The sequence below is a fragment of the Psammomys obesus genome, unplaced genomic scaffold (assembly GCF_907164565.1).
Source record: "Psammomys obesus unplaced genomic scaffold, mPsaObe1.curated_primary_1811, whole genome shotgun sequence".
In the NCBI taxonomy this organism is placed as follows: domain Eukaryota; kingdom Metazoa; phylum Chordata; class Mammalia; order Rodentia; family Muridae; genus Psammomys; species Psammomys obesus.
Window position 1 is genome coordinate 6631440 of NW_026585797.1, and position 23012 is coordinate 6654451.

A 23012-nucleotide genomic window follows, 5' to 3' on the forward strand; every position below is an offset into this window, starting at 1 on the left:
TAAGCTTGCACATTTGAGCGCTGTTCCCTCCCTGGTAGACTGGCTTCATAAGCTTGCACATTTGAGCGCTGTTCCCTCCCTGGTAGACCGTTTGGGAAGGATTGGGGATGTGGCCTTGTTAGAGGAAGTGTGTCACGGCTGGCTCCCACTTAGCACTCTCTTTCCCTCTGCCTGGTGCTCGAGGGTGAGGTTCCAGCTGCTGTGTCAGCGCTGTCCCTGCTTGACACTTACGGGCTCCAGTCCTCTGAAACTGCAAGCCCCAAAGAAACTTTCTCCTGTCAGCTGCCCTACCCACAATGTCTCCTCAAGGCCGCAGACAAGTAACTAGTTACAGTGACTATTACAGAAGCCTGGAAGACTGGAATGCGGCGCCATCACCGGGAATCCCTTCCCAATGAGTGATGACTAGCAGAAGCTGCATCCCCGGAGCTCCTGGCATGACTTGTGGCTGCTTAGTTTGCCCAAAAGTCTCATCTCCTCAGAAGCTGGTACTGTATATCTAGCCTTTGAGAAGACCCTTGTGAGTCTTGTGAGTTTGAGGAACTTCCTAAGACTAAAAGTGTTGTTTCTTCGTGAGTCGTGTGAATGTTGTTTACCTCCTGAGTCCCCAACTAGCTTCATCTCAGATGGAATTGATACAATTTGGAGGAAGTTGCGAGATAACACACCTGGTATCCCAGGTGTGGTTGGTGAACCTTCATCCTAGATGAGGGAAGTTCCGACTTACCCAAAATAGTCAAATGGATTGAGATTTTCTTCGTACATCTGGCAGCCACCAGTGATAGCCCTCTCAGGGGTATGTTACCATTGACAAACGTAAATTATAGCTGCTAAAATTAAAACATGTCTCCTGTGTATCAATGGGGTGATGGAATCTCTTCCATTCTTCCTCTTCGAGGCATAAAGAGTGATGTTCCTCATAGTAAGAAGACAGTGCTACTGGCTAAAGCGATGCCATTCTTCTAGGTTGAAGACTCTTTGCTAGCTTGTTCTTATTTTTCATGTAGTCTCAAATTATACAGCTAGATATTAGCATTAAAGCAGAAGATGACAGAATGTATGAGGTAGTGTCAACAAGTGCTGGGGATTTGATGGCCACACAAACCAGGCAAGTTGTTTTCTTTGAAATGCTTAGAATCCAATAGCATTATTGAAAGTGATTGCCTCTTTGCAATTTTATGCAGAGTACAGTTGTGCTGAGCAGGGGACAGATGAGAGAAGGGCTTATATGAGTTCTATCCCTTGGATACTTTTTCTCATTTTATGCCATTTGGTTCTTATGACAGTCATGAGTGGTGTGAGAATTTACCCACTTTTGAGGAGGAGAGGACTAAGATTTAATCACATATTCCACTCACATGCCAAAAGATAGCTGAAGGTCAGACCAACTGCATCACCCACAGCTCTTGTTTCCTTTGTTGCTGTGATAAAAATACTCTGACCAAACACAGCGTGAGGGAGGAAAGGGATTGTTCATATTACAGTTCCATGTCACAGTCCATCATCTGTGGAAGTTTGCTGTTCACACAGTTTTCCCTTCAACCAAGGAACTCACCTGACAGCCAAAGAAATACAGCAGGAGCCATGAAGAATGGTATTTGCTACCTGGCTCACAGGCCAGCTTATACTCAGATTTCTTACACACTCCAAGCTCTCCTGTTTAGGGATGGTGTCACCCACAGTGGGCTAGGACTTCCTACGTCAATTAACAATAAAAAAAAAAAAAAAAACCTAACAAACATGCCCACAGTCTTATCTAGGCAATTCCTCAATTGAGCTCTCTTTTTAGACAACTCCAGTCTGTGCCAAGTTGATTGTTAAAGCTAACCAGGACACCTACCAAACCCTGCTTTGGTTGCTCTCCTCAGAGGCTTCTGTGCCCCGTAAAGCACAGTGGCACAGCTCTGGAAAGGCCAGCAGGTGGACTCAGCACTGCCACTCCTGAAAGTGTAAAAGGAATGAGGAATCCTTTGTCTGACCTCAAAGATCACGGGTGAGAGATGATGTACATCAGCCCTGTCTCCCACTCTGAAATCTCAAAGTGTAGCACAAGTCACTAAGTTGAGTGGAGAAGCTGCTTTTCACGATGCTGTTTCCTGACTTTCTTCAAGCTCGTGAGCTTTGGACACATGTGCCATGCTTCTTCTTTGCTGGGACTGGCACCAAGTGACAGGCTTGGTGGGTCATTGCTGTTGTCTCACGGCTGGGCATTCACTCATATCACTCCTTCCGTGTTCTTGTTTTAGATGGTCATTAAGGCATGAGACGCAGCTGGGAAAGGCTACCTCTTCAGTATCACCAAGAGCCACTGTCTTTTTGTGGTGACAGCCTTGAATCTAAACATTGGCTCCCTGGCAGTTTTACCTTCCAGTTACTGAAAGTCTCTAGCATTTGCACCAGGAGAGGTTATGTGAAAGTACTGTCACTCTTGCTGCCCAGTGGCTTCCAGACTACCTCTTTTGTTATCATCAGATATCCCTTCTTTATAACTTTATAACTCTTGTTTTCTTGTCCTCACAATCTTCCAGTTAAAAATCCAGAATATTAATTTCCAGTCATATCCCCTACCCCTGAAGAAGAAAGCCATGGTAATGGCCTAGGAAGGTGTTCTAGGAAGGCTTTGGATGGAAGCAGAGCTGTGGTATTATGTGCTTGATGTCCCAGTATGGGCTTGCTGAGGAAAGTGACGCTCCAAAGAACCAGAGCTATACATCCAGAAGTACCTTCAGAGGGTCCTCAGACCACTCAACCTTGTTTCTCTGTCTCTTGAGGAACAGTGTGATAAGCATCCTCAGAAGAGGTGTGGTGGGGAAGGGTCTTTGATTTTTCTTTTGGGTAGTTAATGTTCTTTAGAGTGGAAAGTAAATATTAGAATTTCTGAAAGAAATTGGCTTTACATTCATTTGGTCTTGGACCGTGGTTCCAGCTCAAGGCTGTCAGGATTTGACTGAAGAAATGTGTGAAGTACTCTAATGTTAAAGACAGGATGTAGGAAACTAGGGCTTTCTCTTTTTTACATTTTTTAAATTTATTACAATTTATTCACTTTGTATCCCAGCTGTAGCCCCCTTCCTCATCCCTACCCAATCCTGCCCTCCCTCCTCTTCTCCCTTCCCCATGTGCCTTTCCCAGTCCAATGATAGGGGAGCTCCTTCTCCCCTTCCATATGACCCTAGCCTATCAGGTCTCATCAGGACTGACTGCATTGTCTTCCTCTGTGACATGGCAAGGCTGCTCCCCTATCAGGGTGAGATGATCAAAGAACCAGCCACTGAGTTCATATCAGAGACAACTCCTGTTCCCCTTACTAGGGAACACACTTGGACACTGAGCTGCCATGGGCTACATCTGTGCAGGGGTTCTAGGTTATCTCCATGAATGGTCCTTGGTTGGAGTATCAGTCTCAGAAAAGACCAATGGGCCTAGATTTTTTGCTTCTATTGCTCTCCTTGTGGAACTCCAGATCCCTCCATGTCTTTCTATCTCACTTTTCTTTCATAAGGTTACCTGCACGCCGCCCAAAGTTTGGTTATGAATCTCTGCATCTGCTTTCATACCCTGCTGGGTAGAGTCTTTCAGAGGCCCTCTGTGGTAGGCTCCTGTCTTGATCCTTGTTTTCACCCTCTTCTGATGTCTATCCTGTTTACCTTTCTGAATGAGGACTGAGCATCTGACCCACGGTCATCCTTCTTGCTTAGTTTCTTTAGGTGTACATATTTTAGTATGTTTATCCTATATTATATGTCTAATATCCACATATAAGTGAGTATATACCATGTGTGTCTTTCTGCTTCTGGGATACCTCATTTAGGATGATCGTTTCTCGTTCCCACCATTTGCCTACAGATTTCATGATTTCCTTGTTTTTAATTGCTAAGTAGTATTCCATTGTGTAAATGTACCACGATTTCTGTATCCATTCCTCAATTGAGGGACATCTGGGTTGTTTCCAGATTCTGGTTATTATGAATAAAGCTGCTACAAACAAATGTATACAACAAATGTCCTTGTTGTATGCTTGAGCATCTTTTGGATATATTCCTAGGAGTGTTAGAGCTGGATCTTGAGGTAGCACTATTCCTAAATGTCTGAGAAAGCACCAGATTGATTTCCAAAGTTGTACAAGTTTACATTCCTACCAGCAATGGAGGAGTGCTCCCCTTTATCTACATCCTCTCCAGCATGTGTTGTCACTTGAGTTTTTGAACTTAGCCATTCTGATGGGTGTAAGGTGAAATTTCAGGGTCATTTGATTTGCATTTCCCTGATGACTAAGGATGTTGAGCATTTCTTTAAGTGTTTCTCTGCCATTTGATATTCCTCTATTGAGAATTCTGTTTAGCTCTGTTTCCCATTTTTTAATTGGATTACTTGGTTTGTTGCTGTTTAACTTCTTTAGTTCTTTATATATTCTGTATATTAGCCCTCTGTTAGATATAGGGTTGGTGAAGATCCTTTCCCAGTCTGTAGGCTGTCGTTCTGTTCTGACGACAGAGTCCTTTGCTTTATAGAAGCTTTTCAGTTTCATGAAAAGCTTATTGATTTTCATGATTTATTGATTATCTTAGAGCCTGTGCTGTTGGTGTTCTGTTCAGGAAGTTGTCTCCTGTGCCAATGAGTTCCAGGATTTTCCCCACTTTTTCTTCTAACAGGTTTAGTGTGTCTGGTTGTATGTTGAGATCTTTGATCCACTTGGACCTTAGTTTTGTACAGGGTGATGAGTATGGATCTATTTTCATTTTCTTACATGTAGACATCCAGTTAGACCAGCACCATTTATTGACAATGCTATCTTTTTCCATTGTATGGTTTTGGCATCTTAGTCAAAAATCAGGTGTCCTGCTCCTCTGACTGACCAATCTCTTAAGTCTTGTTTGTTGTTGTTTTTGTTGTTTTATTTTGGTGTTTTGATCATTTTTCCCACACTTTCCTCTGTCTTTTCTCTCTGAAGTCTGGTCATCTTTTTATTTCTTCAGCCACTCTTACTTAAAAGCTCTTGATCTGTTTTATGTCTAGTCCTTTGTTTACACAGCTGAATGTAGTATAGAAAAGAGGATGGCCAGAATATAGTTTAGGACAAGTATGGCCAAGAGAACTCATGCTGGTATCAGAGCACATGCATTTGAAAGCCAGTGAATGACAGCCTTAATATGGTGAAGAGTGAAATGCTTGCTTGTATTGGCCTATATCCCTTTGGAGTATCTGAGCTATACAACCTTGCGACAGATTACAAAAGGCTTCTAGAATAAACAAATGGGAAGGGAGAGAAGCATTGGAGTGGAGAGAAAAGCCCAAGTCAGCATAGTCCATTCTCAGCTGTCAGTATCAACAGCATTTTTAGGGGCCAAGACATGCCACACAAAGAAACAGCCCTGACATTCTTAAGCTTCCCTTAGAGTAAGGAGCGTGGAACCAAGCTGGCTTATTCTATTCTTATCATACTTCAAAGAACTTTAGCAATGATCCAGGTAAAGCAGAAGTCTGATTGTAGGTGGAGGTTGTTGGTAAATAGTGGTGAAACAGGTTGAACTTGTTTCTCCTTTCTCCAACTCCCACTCGCTGATGCTCAAGACTCCCAAACCATGAGAGTGTATAACCCTAGAAATGGCACAGGATGTGGGATTCTCACAGGACCCCGAATCTCCTAGTCCCCATCATAGAGAGGAGTTGTCTGGTGAGGGGCACTTGGCCATACTGCCAATGCTATTTTATTTGCTTACCTGGCTCTTTTCACTTATTTTGGGAACTTTTAACCCCATACCTACCTATGTACCTTCTTCATTCCTTCCCTCTCTCCTTCCTCCCTTCTTCTTTCTTCCTCCCTCCCTGAAAATGGGCCTTAAACCTAGTGCCTTGTGCATCCTGAGCATACACTCTGCTATTGAGCTACAGCCCTAGCTCCCCTGCTTTCTTCTTTTACTCTCCATGTCCCCAGTCCTGCTTGCGTATTCATACTTCAGTCTGCTCACCTTGAGTGATTACACTTCATTAGCCTTTTAGCTGTGTAAGGTTGAACACAGGCTTTATTACCCATTGGATCAATTTTGTTGGGTCAGCTGAGTAGGGAGCACAGTGACATAGGGATTGGTTTTCTCAGGGCAACCTTTAAATCTATACTTAGCTCTGTTCAATACGGGGGGCCTCAGCTTCTTAAAGAGAGAACGTGAAGACACCCTTGATTCTGCTGTGATATCTAGGGCACCTTCTTTCCTAGTGATTTGTACTTAAGAGGGAAGGTTGTGTTTTTAAGCTGTAGGTTTTTCTGTGCTGCTTCTTAGCCAAATTGGCGGCAGGACAGCCAGGTTTTCTGTGTTCCAAAGGAGATGGGAAATATCTGATAGGACAAGGCCAGTCTTTCTGCTTGCTGACCACAAGTGAACTGACCCAGTTTCTGAGAGTGCCGCTGTTCTCTGAGGCCTTTTCTGTTAACAGTGGTCATTGGCTGGTGTGTATATGTGTACATATGCATATGTTTTCTTGGCAGAGAGGATGCTGGGTTTTTAATCCATGATCTTTGTACATGTTTTAATTCTATAGTATCTTGAAAGAAGGTCACTTTTATCCCAGAATCTACTGCTTATTATAACATAAAAAAAAAACTTTTTACACTCTTGTATCTCTTACACTGATTACACTGACATCAGAACTGACAACATTAGTCAAAAAGCACATTGTACTACAACAGCTGTATGCTATTCCCGATAACGGTTTAAAAATCTGCAACTGCTGGGACTGGGGAGACATCTCAGTGCTTAGAGCATGGAAATCTCAGTTTGAACCCCAAAACTTATGATAAAAGCTAGGCACAGTAGGGCTTGACAGTGCACACTTTTAACCCCAGCTGTGGAGAGCGGAGATAGGAGGACCCAGGGGGGTGGGCTGTTAGGCAGCCATTTTAGCCCATAGGTGAGCTACAGGTTCAGTAAAAACCCTGTGTCAATAATAACAACAACAATAATAATAATAATAATAATAATAATGTGGAGAACACTTAGAGAAGACACCAAAGTCACATGTGCGGGCAAGGGCATGGTCCCCCATGTGTACAAACATGCCCTTAACTCTTCCCACCCAACACATGTGCAAACTAAAAAATACATATATTTAAGCCCTGACATTAAAATATTTTTCTTCAAAAAAAAAAATAGCAAAGACATGGAGTAACAGTTAGTAACAGTGTTTTTCAGTCCTTCATTCACAGTGTGTATCGTCCTCGACTCCATGAGTGAGAGTAAAGATCGCTCTGTGTCATTAATATTTCCCTCAAGCTTTAGTCAGGCTTGGCCGTAGAATGGCCTGAGCAATAACATAACAACCCTGGGGGACAAAGAAGGTCAGGACAGTTAGTTCTCAGGGGTCAGGGACCATGGCACACGAAAGCTGGTTATTTAGGTAGCTGTCTGCTGGTTAGGACCCTGCGCCCATTTCCTGTGTGCCAATGTGGATAATAAAGTGACATTTTGTGACATTACACATCTGTGTAAGGCACAGGGAAAAGCTTTCCAGTTACGTGATAGCCTGGGTCGATGCGTGTATTAAGTAAGACAACAGCATGTATGGAGTTTCTACTGTAAACGTCAGAAACCCATGAGCTGCTGCTTCTGGTAATGCAACTATTTCTCATAATTTTCCATGTTTTTCTCATTCTGTGTAGATTCTCCCTGCAGAAGTGGGATGCTGGGATCCCTCCTGGACTCCTGCTAGGATGTGTCACTGCTGAGGCTGGCGTGACACTTGACCATTCTGTGATGGCAGTGGCATTGCCTTCTTTTCTGATTTATTAAAAAAAAAAAAAAAAAGATAACACGATGCTCAGTGAATAGTAGTGTGTGTGAATTGGGAATTCCTCTTTTGAAGACACAATTGCAAAGTTGTTTTTATAGCAATGGGACATGTCAGTGTGGGACTGCACCTCAGCGAATGTGCTGTTTTCCAGGAGACTAGACCGAAGGCCAAGAGCAGAAGGGGGCTCTGGTGGGCCACCGAGAATATGAAGACTCCTTCCTTCCCAAGTACACCGTTTTAAAAACTGTGATTTATGGTGTGAAATTACTGTAGTTCTAGTGAAGTTTCGAATTCCATTTTTCATACCAAGATTCAAACGTCTAAATCTTGTGAGGTGCAGCCTCCGGGGACAGTGACGCACTGTCAGGTGGACATAGGCTGCTGTCCTCTCCTAGCTCCTTGTGAGAGTCTTTCAGAGGAAAAAGCCACACATCTACGTAAGTGGCCAGAAGCATTTTACACCGCTTTTGTTTAAGATTTGACCAATCAAAAGCCCAGGATCTGTACCACAGCTTTATTCTAAAACTTCATTAAAGTAATTTTAAAACTCTGTAAAGAACCAATGCCACAACCCAAAACACAGATCCTTATTCGTTTTTGTATTTTTTTTGGGGGGTGCTGTGGGCAGAGGTACTGGATTACTTTGTTCATTGGGGTGATGGCAAACTGACTTCTTAAAAGCCTTGCTGAAGTGTTATCTGCCAAGGAGGTTCTACAGTGCAGTCCTGGAGGTGACGCAGCTGGCCTCTGACCTCTGCCCACAGCTTCCTCTGTTTCCTCAGTAGAGAAAGGCACTAAGGTCTGCTGCACAGAACTGCTGCCACACACCCGTTTCTTGCCTTTGTTAAAAAGTCCTAAGAAGTGGGAAATAGTAAGATCTGGAGAGGACAGGAACTCCACAAGCAGAGCAACAGAACCAGAAAATTTGAACACAGGGGTCTTTCCAAAGACTTATACTCCAACCAAGTACTATGCATGGAGATAACCTAGAACCCCTGCATAGATATAGCCCATGGTAGTTTAGTGTCCAAGTGGGTTCCATAGTAATGGGAAGAGGGAATGCCTCTGACATGATCTGATTGGCCTGCTCTTTGATCACCTCCCCCTGAGGGGGGAGCAGCCTTACCAGGCCACAGAAGATGACAATGCAGCCACTCCTGATGAGATCTGATAGACTAAGATCAGAAGGAAGGAGAGGAGAACCTCCCCTATCAGTGGACTTGGGGAGGGGCATGCATGAAGAAGGGGGAGGGAGGGTGGGATCATGAGTGGAGGAGAGAGGGGCTTATGGGGGATACAAAGTGAGTAAAGTGTAATTAATAGAAGTTTAAAAATGTGGAAAAATGAAAGCAAAAATTTTAGAATAATTTTTAATTAAAAATAACTTATTATATGAAAAAAAAGTCCTAAGTATTAGTAGAAATTCCTGAGTCATTGGCTTTGCTCACCAGTGCCCCAAGTCCTATCCCTGAATAAGTGCTCAAAAGAAGATATTTCAAAGAAGATCCTTGTCCCTTTGTCTTTGTAGTATGCCTCAGGAGTCGAGACATGACTGCTTAGACTTGTATTATCCAATATGGTAGCCATTAACCACACTAGCCATTTAAATTTAATTTAAAGTGCATACAATTTTAAAACCTGCCCCCAGTTTCACTAGTTATTTCTCGGTTTAGGCATTTACCTTCTTGACAGTGCTACAAAGCCAGACTGTGAGCAGCAGTGTTCTGTGTTACTCTCTGCTGCCCTGAGCACTGAGGGCTCAGTAGGCACATGCAGCTGACCAACTGAATAGCATGAGTGGCTGCCATCATGGCAGAGAGTTCTCCTGGACATAGAACTTCGCTGAGCTTGCCTGGGCATAATGGTTTTCTTGCTTGTGTTTACATTGCAGCTGTCTGCTTCAGGAAGTGAGGATTCTGGAACAAGAAGGACCTTCAGGAGCTGTTTCATACTGTGACATGTCTGATCCCTTGTGCCTGTCCCTGCAGCATGAACAAGGTAAGGGATACTTTGAATGTGCTTTTGAATTTTTCAGTATTATTTTCTGGAGCACATGTGTCTGTTTATGTGCAACCCACGGAGGTTGCTTTTACTGCCATTAAAGTTTCAGAAGTTGGGTAGTCCTATAATGCCCACAGGCCATCCAGGCTGGGTGCAGGAGCTGTTGGCCACCTCCATAATTTATGGTTCTCTAGAGTATACTTTCTAGTTCCCAGTGATATTTGATAGATGAAAGGTTGACTGTTTGTGTGACTATGCCACCTCCATAATTTATGGTCCTCTAGAGTATCTTTTCTAGTTCCCAGTGACATTTGATAGATGAAAGGTTGACTGTTTGTGTGACTGTGTTGACATGAATATTGAAGAATTAGGCTGTGGGGCTAGACTTCCTGAGATGACTATCAGTCATCCTTTCCCCCATGTGTAAATGCTAATAATAGTGTGTGAAATATACAAATTCATGCCGCTTGCCTTGTATAGTGCCTGTCTACATTACAGGCCTCTTAAAAACATTTGTCATTGTTTTGATGTTGGGATACTGTTAGCCTAAAGACATAGCTGCAAGAGAGTCTATAGAGTACATGCAACATTTTCATTTGTTCTCTGATTTGCTGAGCAATGATTGATTACCAGATGGGCACATTAAGGATAAGGGATGAGTAAGGTTTGGACTGAGCTTGGAGCAGGTGGCTAACTATGTCAGAGTTGAGTATTCTAATGAGGTATGTGCCAGATGCTCTGGAGGCACAGAACAAACATCCAGATCTGTGGCTGTCTTGGTTTCAATTGTTGTGTGATAAACCCTGTGACCAAAAGCAACTTGAGGAGATTTTTTTTTGGCTTATTCATGGTCCATCTCAGGGAAAGCCAAGGCAGAAACTGAACCAGAAACCATAGAAGAATGCTGTTTACTGGCTTGCTTCCATGGCTTGCTCAATGTGCTTGCTTATGTAAGCCAGAACCTCCTGCTCAGGCACTACCCACAGTGGGCTGGGCCCTCCCAAATCAACCATTAATCAAGAAAATGACCTACAGACTAGCATAAAAGCAATATGATAGAGGCATTTTTCTTCCTCTTCTTCTTCTTCTCCTCCTCCTCCTCCTCCTCCTCCTTCTTCTCCTCCTTCTCCTTCTCCTTCTCCTTCTCCTCCTTCTCCTTCTCCTTCTCCTTCTCCTCCTTCTCCTTCTCCTCCTTCTCCTTCTCCTCCTCCTCCTTCTCCTTCTCCTTCTTCTTCTTCTCCTTCTCCTCCTCCTCCTTCTCCTCCTCCTTCTCCTCCTCCTCCTCTTCCTCCTCCTCCTCCTCCTTCTTCTTCTTCTTCCCAGATAATTCTAGCATGTGTTAAGTTAGTTGGTAAAACCAAACCAAACAAGGGTAGTGACCTAGGAAGGAAAGTACAGAGGAGGTGAAATTTTGAGTTGGAACTAGAATGGCAAATGGTAATTTCCTGTTTAGAAAAGGGGAAAGAACGCCTGTGTTTGGGCACAAAGGCATATGAGAAGGTCTGGTATGCTCAGAAACAGCATATGTTTGGCAAGCCTGGAGGAGAATGTCTCACCGTGACTCTTGGCACTATGACAGGGAAGTCTGTAGTGAGTGACTATCTTCTGCATTTTAGGATGTTTAGTGGTACCCCTTCCTCCTGTCCTAAACATGACAACAAAATTTGTCCCCTGGTATTTATTTCCCAGTGCCCTTGGCAAAAATCACCTCTGGTTGAAAACCGAAGCAGTGATGGCCAGTGGCCATGTATGAGCTCAGTGATGGAGAGGCCAGCTTTTTGAGCCACAAACCAATGTGAAACAAAAGTGAGAGGTTTAAAAAAATAAAACCAGACACACCATGACATCATCTCTGGGTTGTGGTAGAGTTGTACAATACTTAGGTGTGTTTTGGCCTTGACTGCAGAAAGGCCATTTAACCTGCTGAGTTCCCAGTCTGAAACCACCCCTTGGTGATTTTTCTCAGGCCATTCTTCGGACCTTCTCAAGGGTGGGAAGAGCTAAGGCCCTTCAGTGTTTGTACCTGAATAGGAGGCTATGGTTGCTACTTTGTCTGAAGGGGCCAGCAAAACAGAACAAAACAATAAAACTAAGCAGTTATGTTGAAGAATTTTGCATTTGGCTGAGCTGAACCAAAGAAAGATAAAGCCTTCTGTTGGGTGGCCACTTCCACCATGGGTCCCTATCCAGGCTTTGGGAATTTTGAAAGATGGACAGTGTTTCTGCCCCATAGTCATGGCTGCAGACAGAAGTCTAACGTCACAGACCTCGGCTTCTGTTACTCTGAGGTGTTTTGGTATACTGGAAAGTCAAGACAATGCTTGGGAAACTTGTGCTCCACACGCACAGTGCCATCAGCCAGCTCTGAGTTGCCTCCAGCAACTCAGCAACTGATGTCATAGTCTTCCTCTAAGTGCACACTTAAGAAGCAGACTCTTGGGAACCAGTAGGTGTGTCGGTGCTTGGGAAGTTACTTCGTGGTCCAGGGAATGCTTTATTTTATTTCATTTTAATTGGAAGTAGTGATTAAGCCAGGTGAGTCAGCTTCGTTGGTCAGCATTTTTTTTATGGCCTTCTTGGCATAAGACAAAGAATAGCTCTTTCTCCAGGGGAGGAAACAACTTTTCTCAGTACAATAAAACATTTCATCATGAGGTGTGGACCAGAATGTTGGAAGTGTGGTCATGGGTGTGGCCAGCAGCACTCTAAATGGATTTGTTCCTAGAAAGCTGAGCAACTTCAGGTGTACCTCCTCATTCTCTAATACTGTCTTCCTTCCTAAATACCAGCTAGGACAATTTCAGTTAGAGAGAGGTCAGCACGTAAGGTAGCCGTAGGGTTCTACGGTTCTTATTCAGTTGAAGCACCAGGGTGATACTGGTGACAGATTTCTTTGTGGTCTACTAGGACTAACCCCTCTAGAAAACAGGAGTGGTTCCCATGGCACAAATGGAGTGCTAGCTTGTGTTAGTAATTTAATCATGGGCTGACCTAATAGCCAGGAGCTACCATCTGCTCAGTAGGACTTTCATTTCTTACTTGTTCCCCTTCTTACCTGTGGCCCTGCTAGTACCTCTTTGCATTAGTGAGGGCAGAAGGGGGAACAAGGGATTTCTAGATACCAAGCTCATTGTGAATAGATGGCCATTTCCTGGGGCTAGTGTGCATGGATTATGTCCATTGGATGTGCATTCTGGGAGGTTTGCCTCATACTTATTCACCTTCCTCACAGTGTGAGCAGGCTTAGTTGGATAACCTGACCCTTATGCATTAAACAAATTGTGAGATGGGTATTTTCTGGGGTACCCTTTCTACACCTTACCTCTACCCCTTAGACTGGAAGACCATCTTTCCAGTTTTCTGGTGTATTTTTGTAAAGGTGACTTTCTAATCTTTATGATGGTTGACAAATTTCACAGTTGGGAATTAGCTTTTTAATGTTGTGAAAAGGCTTTATCTTTTCTGCTTTCTGGAATCATCCTTACTGATATTTATACGTATATACTGCATCTAACATTATACATTTATGTTAGTCACAAGAATGAATGTTTGGGCAGGAGCTCCACAAGGAGAGCAAGAGAACCAAAAAATCTGGGTCCAGGGGTCTTTCCTGAGACTGATTCTCCAACCAAGGACCATGCGTGGAGATAACCCAGAACCCCTCCCTGCACAGATGTAGACCATGGCATCATGTTCCATGGCAGCTCAGTGTCCACGTGGGTTCCCTAGTAGGGGCTTCTCTGACGTGAACTCTGGGGCTGGCTGTTTGATCACCTCCCCCTGAGGGGCCTGGGCAGCCTGACCAGCCCATAGAGGAAGACAATGCAGTAACTCCTGATGAGACCTAATAGGCTAGGGTCAGATGGAAAGAGAGGAGGACCTCCCCTATCAGTGGACTGGGAGAGGGACATGGGAAGAGATGAGGAAGGGAGGGTGAGATTGGGAGGGAATGAGGGAGAGGCTACAGCTGGGAAACAAAGTGAATAAATTATAATAAATAAAAAATAAATGAAAAAAAGAATTTTACAACAGGGAGGCACTCACACAATAGAAAACTCACTTGAGGAGGAATTATGTGGAAAATACTATGTACAAACTGAGTAAGAAGGAAATTTCTGCCTGGAAAGAGTGGGGTTTCCAAGGTAGCCTTAACAGAGGGTTCAGAAGAGAGTTTGGGTAGAGATCTCCCATTCCTTTGTTCACTTGTCTGTTCACCCTCTGTTGAAACTTGTCTTTTGTGCAAGGTGAGCAAGGTTGGTGACTTCCTTATTGTATAATTTAATCTTACTAAATACTTGTAAAGTGTAAATAAAAAAAAGAATGAATGTTTGGGGCTTATCTATAGTCTGTATATGGTGCTGTGCTGTAAAGAAAGAACTTTAGTTTGCAACGAAACAAACAAAAAACACATGAGAAAATGCAGGGAAAATCAGGATTGTGAGAGGAAAGCAGTGCAGTGCCTGTTACTGCCTGGGCCTTGGGAGGACACAGCCACACCCGCAGTGATTGGGTCTGCCAATCACAAAAGTCTCTGGTGAAGGCTTAGGCCTGTTACTCTCTCACGATGGTCACGTTCGCGAAGGTATGTCATGCAGTTTCTTCTCCGGGCTTCTGAGTGCGTTCCATCCGATTGGAAAGCACTCTTTTTGATGATGCGCACAGTGACCCTCCTCTCCTGTTCTGCACACCACCAGTGATGCAGGCATGTGCCATTAAGGCCATGTCTGCTTTGATGACTTTTCGGAGTGCAGAGTGGCATGGCAGGCAGAGGGATTTAGGATCTGATCTGTGGAGTGCAGATGCCATTGCTGGGTGTCTTAATTCTGCCCTCCCCAAGGTCTTCTCTGAATGTTCTCAGCTTCCCTATTCTGTGCCAGCAATACAGGTGGCTTCACATTGACACTCAGGCCAGTCTCTCCACAGTCAACTAAAAAGTAAACAGAACATCTACGTCATTTCTGCCTCCATTTACAGTCTTTCTCTGTGCATATCATGAAGCAGTGAAGTCCAGAATTCTTTTCACTGGTTTGTCCACGCAGCCCTCGATGTAGACACGGCTCCAATTTATCAGTTATTGACCGTCCACTCCTCCAGCACACACCAGGTCCTCACACACATCCTGAGCACTGTGCGCTGCGCTTGCAATAAGTCAATCAGAAAGAAAAGAACAGGGTGTCTGAACTTCCACTCTGCCAAAGGCGAAGGGAGCCATCCCATCCAGGGCTTTAAACAAGAACCTGATGTTAAATGCTTTTCTAGCTTAAGCTTCTTCCACTGGAGGATCAAGTTAGCAGGCTGCTGGGTGTAGCACACGGGACGGGGCATTAACAAAGCAGGCAGCTGTCCTCTTTCCCTTTCCAAGACAGCTCAGTGCTTTCGCCAAGTGTCCAACCTGTGTTTAATCAGCACCAACCGTCATTTTTCTGAAGGCAGTGGCTAATCCTCCTTGGGTCAGAAATTGAAGGACTAATAGGTTTTTAAAAAGCTAGTGACAGGAAAGAGAAGCTAAGTAAACAGTAAGTAATCTTGAAATAACGAAGGCATTCTCCAATTCCTGGCACAGAAATTAAAAACAGAAATGCTTATGTGTATAAAACCTCAGATTTTCTTTACATCAAAAGATACTATGAACTAGTTTAAAAGACAAGCTGAGGGGTTTGTGACTATGTGAGTGTGTGTGAACATACACATAACTTATGTGATAGCTCATTGGTTAGGAGTGCTTACAAATCAGAACAACAAACAATAAGGTAAAACAATTGCTTTAATAGAAAGTGAGCAAAAAGTGAGCAGAAATATAAAACTTATGAAGGAAAAATAAAAATAAATAATGTGAAATATTTTAAACTTAGTAGTAATTGAAGAAAGAATAAATTGCAAATAATTGCAAATAAATTACAATTGATAAGAATTTGAAGTTTTACTCAGTAGAGGTAAGGAATTGAGGATACACACTGAAATAATTTATTTTCTCCAGGGAAATTATTGTGTGCCAAAGCCTAAATCACATACCTTCTGACTCAGAAATTTTATTTATATAATATTAACTCAAACAAAACTGCTTCGAATGTATGTAAAATTTTGTCAGGATATTCAACAAAATATTAACACTTTCTAAGGTAGTAAATATGGTAGAGCCATACAATAAAATTACCAAGAAGACATGAAGGAGTGTTTAATGACCTGCAAAGGGAGCTTGAGGAGAAGGCAAGGTATGTAGCACTGTGGCCTTGCTCATTATTTCACTGTTTAGGAAGGTGTGTATACACCCACGAGAAAGGCTGCTGCTGTGCATCTGCTTTAGTAGTGTTTCCACATGTCTGTTTTAAACTTTTCTTCAGCGCTGTGGGTTTCCTCATGCTGAAGTTATATGTACACATATGTTGTTTATTTATTTGGTTTTTCAAGACAGGGTTTCCCTGTATAGCCCTGGCTGTCCTGGACTCTCTTTGTAGACCAGGCTGGCCTTGAACTCACAGAGATACGCCTGCCTCTACCTTCCCAAGTGCACCACAGCGCCTGGCTTAAAATATTTTTTAAAAGATGCTAAATTATGTTTAAGATAATGAATTCTACTTTTAAAAATATATACATGATAAAAGACAAGAAGCTGCTACTACCCAGAATCCTGACAGAGTTAAATACATGACACATATCTATTTTTTTTCCTCATATTTTTCTTTTTCCAGATTATCTATATTTCCAATTTTCATGTAAGTATTTATACATTTCATTAATGGCCAGAAAAAGCAAATATTTAAAAATAAGCAGTACTTTAATTGTCTTGAATTTGAGATACGATGGGATGAAGATGTTTAGAGGGCACATAAAAAGGGAGAAAGCGGCTGGTCAGCTCTGATTTGGGCATTGCCAGGCTTGGCACATACCTGCTGCTCCTGTGCTGGTTTGGGATTAATTGTGAGTGAGAGGTAGATGCTCTAGGAAAAGATAAGGTCCTATGGTTCAGTGGGTCAGTCTTGGAAAGGAGATGGTCTAGCCGTAGTGTTATGTAATTTCTTTATTTGCCTCTTCAGAGACACTGCTGATATGGTTTCCAAGCTGAGATTTGGGAACTCTTGGGGAGACTCTTCAACCCCTTCAAGTGATTCACCCCAAGATCAATTTTCATGACAACAAAATAGTGTTTATTTTTTTCTCTCTGAGGCACATGGGTCTATGTTTTAGGAGAGTATGCACCCTGCTGTGATGTAATCGCAGGCATCTTGGAGCGTGTGCTTATGTTTTCATGTTCCTCACATGGCCTGGTTTTAACCTCCAGCACGATTGTGATGGGAATACTCCACAGAAGGTTTTCAGCTGTGTCCGTAGCTACTGACTTCTTTATTGGATTATAAAGGAATCCGAATCAAGAGCTAAAGAAGCAGTTAGCTGGATTCCATGTGTCCTGTGTAGAGAGAGGCCTCCTCCATCAAGAAGATAGAAGTGCCGAGGGCGTCACTTCATAGTTTGGGAGTCTAAAAGCAACCTTGTAAACCCAGTGCTGTTGAATGAAGGGTGTGTGGACCTGTGAATGGTACCAGACCCCCTGGCTGTGTCGCTTTCATCACACTGGGAAATTTAGTGACATCTAGGGGGGTAGGGTAGGCAACAGGAACATAACTCTCCTGTGAGAGAAATGAGAGTGTGTATTTAAATGACCACTGGCCAGGGCTGGAGTTGCATGTCTATAATCCCAGCACCTAGGGGCCAGGCAGGAAGAGGACAAGTTTGGAGCCAGCCTGGGCTACATATTGAGTTCTAAGCCCGTTGGAGCTGCATGGGGAGAACCTGTCTCCAAAAACTAAACAGAAAAGAAAAAGTAAAGATTGACCATGTAAGCTAGCAGATGTCTGGTGTGTCACGAAGGAAAAAGAACAAAAATTGTGTATGTAGTTCTTCTTTATTAAATTTTTCATACAATGTTTGATCATGTTTTCCCCTCTCCAACTTTTCCCAGATGCTCTTCACCTCACTCCTTACCCGCCCAACTTTATGTTCTGAAAAAAAAAAAAAAAAAAAAAAACCCAAAAAAAAAAAAAAAAAAAAAGAAAAAAAAAAAAAAAAATGACAAAATGAAACAAAAACTCCACAGAAAAAAACATGGAGTTTGTTTTGTGTTGCCCAATACTCTTAAGCATGGGGCTGGAGTGTGGTTGATATACCCAGTGACATTCCATTGGAGAAAACTGATTTTCCTTTTGCCTTTAGACATCAACTACAAATATCTTCTTTATTAGCTGTGGGACCCTCTATCCACTCCCTCTCTCCGTGCTAGGATCCTGTCTGGTTTGAACCAGGTCTTATGTGTTCTGCCTCAGTCTCTGTAAATTCATATGTGCATTAAGTCTTCTTGCATATGGAAGACAGTCTTTCCTTATAGCGATCACCTCTGGCTTTTACAATCTGTTTCCTTACCACAGAGATCCCTGAGCTTTGAAGGGTTAGGGCTAATGAAGACATAGTATTTAGGATTAAGTGCTCCAAAGTCTCGTCTCTGACTCTTGCTCATTGTACAGATCTGGGTCTCTGTGCTAATTCCTGTCATTGCAAGAAGCTTCTCTGATGAGAGTTAAGCAAGGCAGTTCTCAATTAGTACAACAGAATGTCATTAGAAGTCATTTTATCACCTTACTACTTTAGCCGAATAATAGTATTAGACATTTCCTATGCCATGCCCTACCTAGTCTCAGGCTCTTGGGCACTTTCTCATTGTTAGGCCTGGGCTCCACCTCATAGAGCAGCCTTACGTCCACTTTTAAAAGCGGTGGGTTACGCCCACAACAGTTGGGCCACCGGTGTAGCTTGTGAGCAGATCAGCACTGCAGGTCACGGGGTTGCAGCTGGGATATTCGGATGATTATTTTTCTCTTTTTGTAGTGTGCAGAGCACCTTTCAATACTGTGAACACTAGTCAGAAGAGGTGAAGCTTCTAGCTAAGTACCAGCTTGCTTGCCTTTTCCATGTTTGATAACATAGGAAGTGATGTCCACAGCAAAAGGGCCTTATCATCAGGTTGTGCAAAATAACCATTAGCCTTGGCGATAGCCTGTGATGTTTAGGGCAGAGGTGGGGTGGGGGCCTGGGTAGTTGGACTCCTTCAGCCAATGACTCCTGAAGATGTACCTCTTTCCTGGCACTGGAGGTTTTACTTGGTGGCATAAGCTGTCTAGTTGGGGCCTTGCAAGAAGACACTTGGTAAAAAACTAACTGGGTTTACATAATGATTGGCTTTAGGATGTGTGCGCAGATGACCTAGAACGTGTGTGTCTTAGAGACTTGATTCCCACGTTCTGTAGAATTGTCTCTCCGTGTTTGGTCCTTCTCCCTTTCTCTGTGGAGCCTGAAGTGCATAGTGCTTGTGTGTCCTTGGGTGCACAGTTCTCCTCTGAATCCCAGAGCAGCTGGGATAGAAAGGTCATCGCTGCTTTGTCTGAGAGGCAGTCTGCTGGGATTGGGGCAGATACTGAAAGCCTGAACCAGTTGAACATCATGAGATTTACTGTGACGGTGTGGCCCAAAGAGACCTCTAACCCAGAGGCACCATGCAGTGTCACATGGACTCAGGACAGCCTTGGTGAGGGAATCTTGTGCTTGACTTAACAGTGCCCAAACCTGAAGGAGATGAAAGCAGGTCCTGATAGGCAGGAGCTACAGTGTGGCTTGAGAGCAGAGCAAAGAAGAGCAATGTATTGACATGATAGTAATGAAAGGACTCGGGATGCGTAGTGACAGATCTTTGACACGTCCTCTGTATTCAGGTCTCACTGGAAGACAGGAGGGGCTCCCTCAGTGCCTCATCCAGTTAAGTGCTGCTTTCACACACACTGTTAGGGTTCATTTGGGAGTCTTGTTTGTCTGTCCCTACTTGAGGATTTAAAGAGGGGTGCCTAGAGTTTCTTTATTAGAAACAGGCTTTGCTACCGCAGTACTGACCAGTTGTTCTGTGCCAGGCTCATATGGTGCTTGAATGCTGACTGGGTGGCTTCTTGTCTGCACCTCATATTTAACTGAGTCTTTGTACCCCCAGCTACACGCAGAAGCCCTTGGGAAGTTTGCTTTGTGTTACAACATCTTTTGTCAGGCCTGTGGCTACTGAGTTTGTAACAAAGGCCAGCAGTCTTGGCTTTTGTAAACCAAAAAGAGGGGCTGCTTCTGTCTCTCCTTCCTCAGTCCCCAGTCCTGCCCTTTTCTTCTCAATTACTAAGCGGTAATGGATATAATTAGGTTACGTGCTAGTTTGTTAATTGGTGATTGGGACATGATTGTTTAGTTGCTTTGTTATTATGTGGTTGTCCATCTTTAGAATATTGACTCATTTGTCTGATTGTGCAAACAGTATCATCTCTAACAGTGGGGTAGTCTAGGGAGGGAGACACCGAACAAAGAGATGGCTTACAGTGCTTTAATCCCAGGACCTCGCGCTGTAGACGTGCTCTTTCCCCTCGTGTTCTCAACACTGAGGCCTTACAGTGTGTGACCATGCCCTGTTTCTGTTGTCCTAAGGTCTCTTATGTCTGTTAGCTGTTCTCATTCTCACAGAACTCTGCTTTGGAGCACGTATGTGCACTGACTTTTTAAAAACCTTGTACTGTGTGATAAGATTAATACATGGACTGTACTGGATAGAGAGATGCCTCGTTAGAATATATAAGCTGCATGTTGTAAAAAAAAATCCTTCACTGTTTAGAGGACATTTCTGAACAAACTTAGGTGACGATGTCAACCCATAAATGAAAACATTTAGACTTGATTAATCATGGCTTTTGTACCCCTCTGGTTTGTCTGTATGGGTTTCTTTTTCTCTTCTTTTTTTAAATGCAGCAGCTTGGTAACTTCTTTCTACGTAGATGCAGAGGCATTATCTCGAGAGTCCAGGCTCAATTAGGCAGAGATCTAAGCAATTAATTAAAAGATCCAGCCCAGCCAGGGAGGGAAGGTGTCTACACATGTCACAGTGGTCAGGAGCACCGGTTAATTACAGCAGGGGAAAACTGTGGTAAATTAGGGAAGGAAAAAGTGCTGGGCGAAACTAGCGGTGTATGGCCCTGCTATTCTTAAACCTAACCCGTAAACAACTTGTTGTGACAGCTCTGGGATGAGATTATGGCATTTTGGATGAGGTCTGATTATGGCTAAAAATAGGCACATGTATCAAAGAAAAAGAATATTTAACAGTTGAAATTTTGTGAGAGACTGGTGCTGTTTCATTGTAGTAATTCCCCTAAAGGCACATTAGTGATGCTGCTAACTGCAGACTTTAATAGACTTTAATAATGTGTATTTTAGCGGCCTGATACACAACGGGATAATGTATAAAACATTCATTATGGAAAATTGCTACCTTTTTATTTAATGAGAAAGCTGCTGAAACAGAACTGCTGTGCTGCCGTAGCATCAGGTTCCTGGGCATGAGGGTGCTGGAAAGCAGCTCCCACCTACATTTCCTGTGCCACAGTTGAGGCGCAGTCGTCTTCACTTCTGAGACAACCTTATTTCGGATAAACATCTGTTCAGACCACGGCTCCCCTTGCCATCGCCTGAGCAACTTGTGCAAGTCAGTCAGTGCGAAGCTCCATGGACTGTGGTCTGTCTTTACAGGGTGTGGGCTACATTAAATGCTGGCGTGATAGAGGCCACAGGTGCTAGGCACTCTGGGAGCAATTTCCATTATGATGGGCTCTCTATCATTGTTTCCTCTTGTTGGCTGTCGTGGGGAAGGAGGTCCAGGGAAGAAAGCGTGGTTGAAAGGCCTTGATAAGCAGCAATGAGGCAAGCCTTGCATTGGATTTAGTGCGATTCTACTGCAGAGCAGCTGAGAGTCACGCTGCTGACGGAGAGAGGCGAGCACTGAGCAGAAGCCTGGAGAACAGTGGCACGTTTCTTTCTTTTAAGGAGATAACATTATTAGACGGACAAAGTGCGAAGAGTCAGAACCTGAAGTGGCCCAGCACTACTTGTTAATAAAGCTTGATCGTTGCTCCACAGCCTGGCATCCGCTGGATCACCAATTCTCTCATCTGATGCCGGGGGAACTGGCCTTGAGCTCACAATAGATCCACACCTCGGGGATCCCCACAGAAACAGGGAGAGGGGCTAAATGGATAAATGAGGGAAAATCCAATATGTTTCATAAGCAGCCCTACAATCCAGGGTCTCCCAGAAAGGAGCAAAACCTTCCTCTTTTTTATTTTATTTTGTTTTTTTGTTTTTTTGTTTTCTTGTTTTCATTCCTTGAAATGGCTGCACGTCCTTACTCCCTTAGCCTCCATGCGCACTCCTGGCTCTCTGTCTGCTTCTGGTGTAATGTCAGAAACACTAATCATGTCAGACTGTGTGACACTGACAGCCCTGACATTCACAACAAAGAGAGAAGAGAGATCATGAGGGGGAAGGGAGAGAAAACAGCAGGGGGATTTTTTTTTTTCACATAAAACCCACAGCTGCAGAATCACCAATATCCTGGACAGATCACATCCAGAGAAGATGAAGGCAGGCAGGGGAATTCTGACGGAGATTTATACTGAGTTACCGCTTTCCTTCCTTCGGATTTCAGTTCATAGCTTGTGTTATAATTGCTGTGGCTGTGATTTTCTTCCCTTTGCTTGAAAAAGAAAGCATTTGCATTTCTCTCCAGTCTTTACCCAGTTTTTCCCTGCGGTGAAGCAGTGCTCCAGGAGGCCCAGAGTCGGAAGTGCGTGCTCTCTGAGCATTTCCATTTTCTCACCAGATTCTGTAGTTGAATCTGGGCGCCTCAGGAGAGAAGTCTCTGCTGGTCTCGCAGGGCTTGCTGATGTAGGTATGTAGGAGCCGCTGAGACCACTGCCCCTGGCTGCTAGGAGTGGGCTTTCCCCCACTCAGGCACCTCTCTGTTTGGAATCCTGCTGGCTGGTGAGGGGGTGCTAGGCTTTGCTTTCCAACAGTCATGACCTGGGAACCTGCTGCTGTGTGTGCTTTAAACCAGATGCTGTGATCTAAATTGAGCTCTGAGCTCAGGCAGAACCAGTCCTGGTTTCCTATAAACAGAGAATCTGGCTGCCAACTCAGCTTTTGAGGGATTTTCAACCAATATCCCTTAGCCAGAATGACTGTCCTTTCCCATTTTTATTCAAGAGGGGGGAAAGGGAGTGAATGGGGCGAACTTACAAAGTGCATGGAGGTTACCTTGTTATAGAGTGCGCATTTTCATCTGTTCCCAGGGAGCAGGCGGCTCCTCCAGATTACCTCGT

The 23012-nt window shown here is 43.7% G+C and overlaps 1 protein-coding gene across 1 annotated transcript in view; it reads left to right on the top strand.

Moving 5' to 3' along the window:
• Bach2 (BTB domain and CNC homolog 2) overlaps positions 1 to 23012 on the top strand; it is a 332975-nt gene that overhangs the window by 68959 nt on the left and 241004 nt on the right. The window contains exon 2 of the mRNA XM_055599432.1: positions 9677 to 9783. The gene's annotated coding sequence lies outside the window, so the exon portion shown is untranslated. The remainder of the gene's footprint in view (positions 1 to 9676; positions 9784 to 23012) is intronic.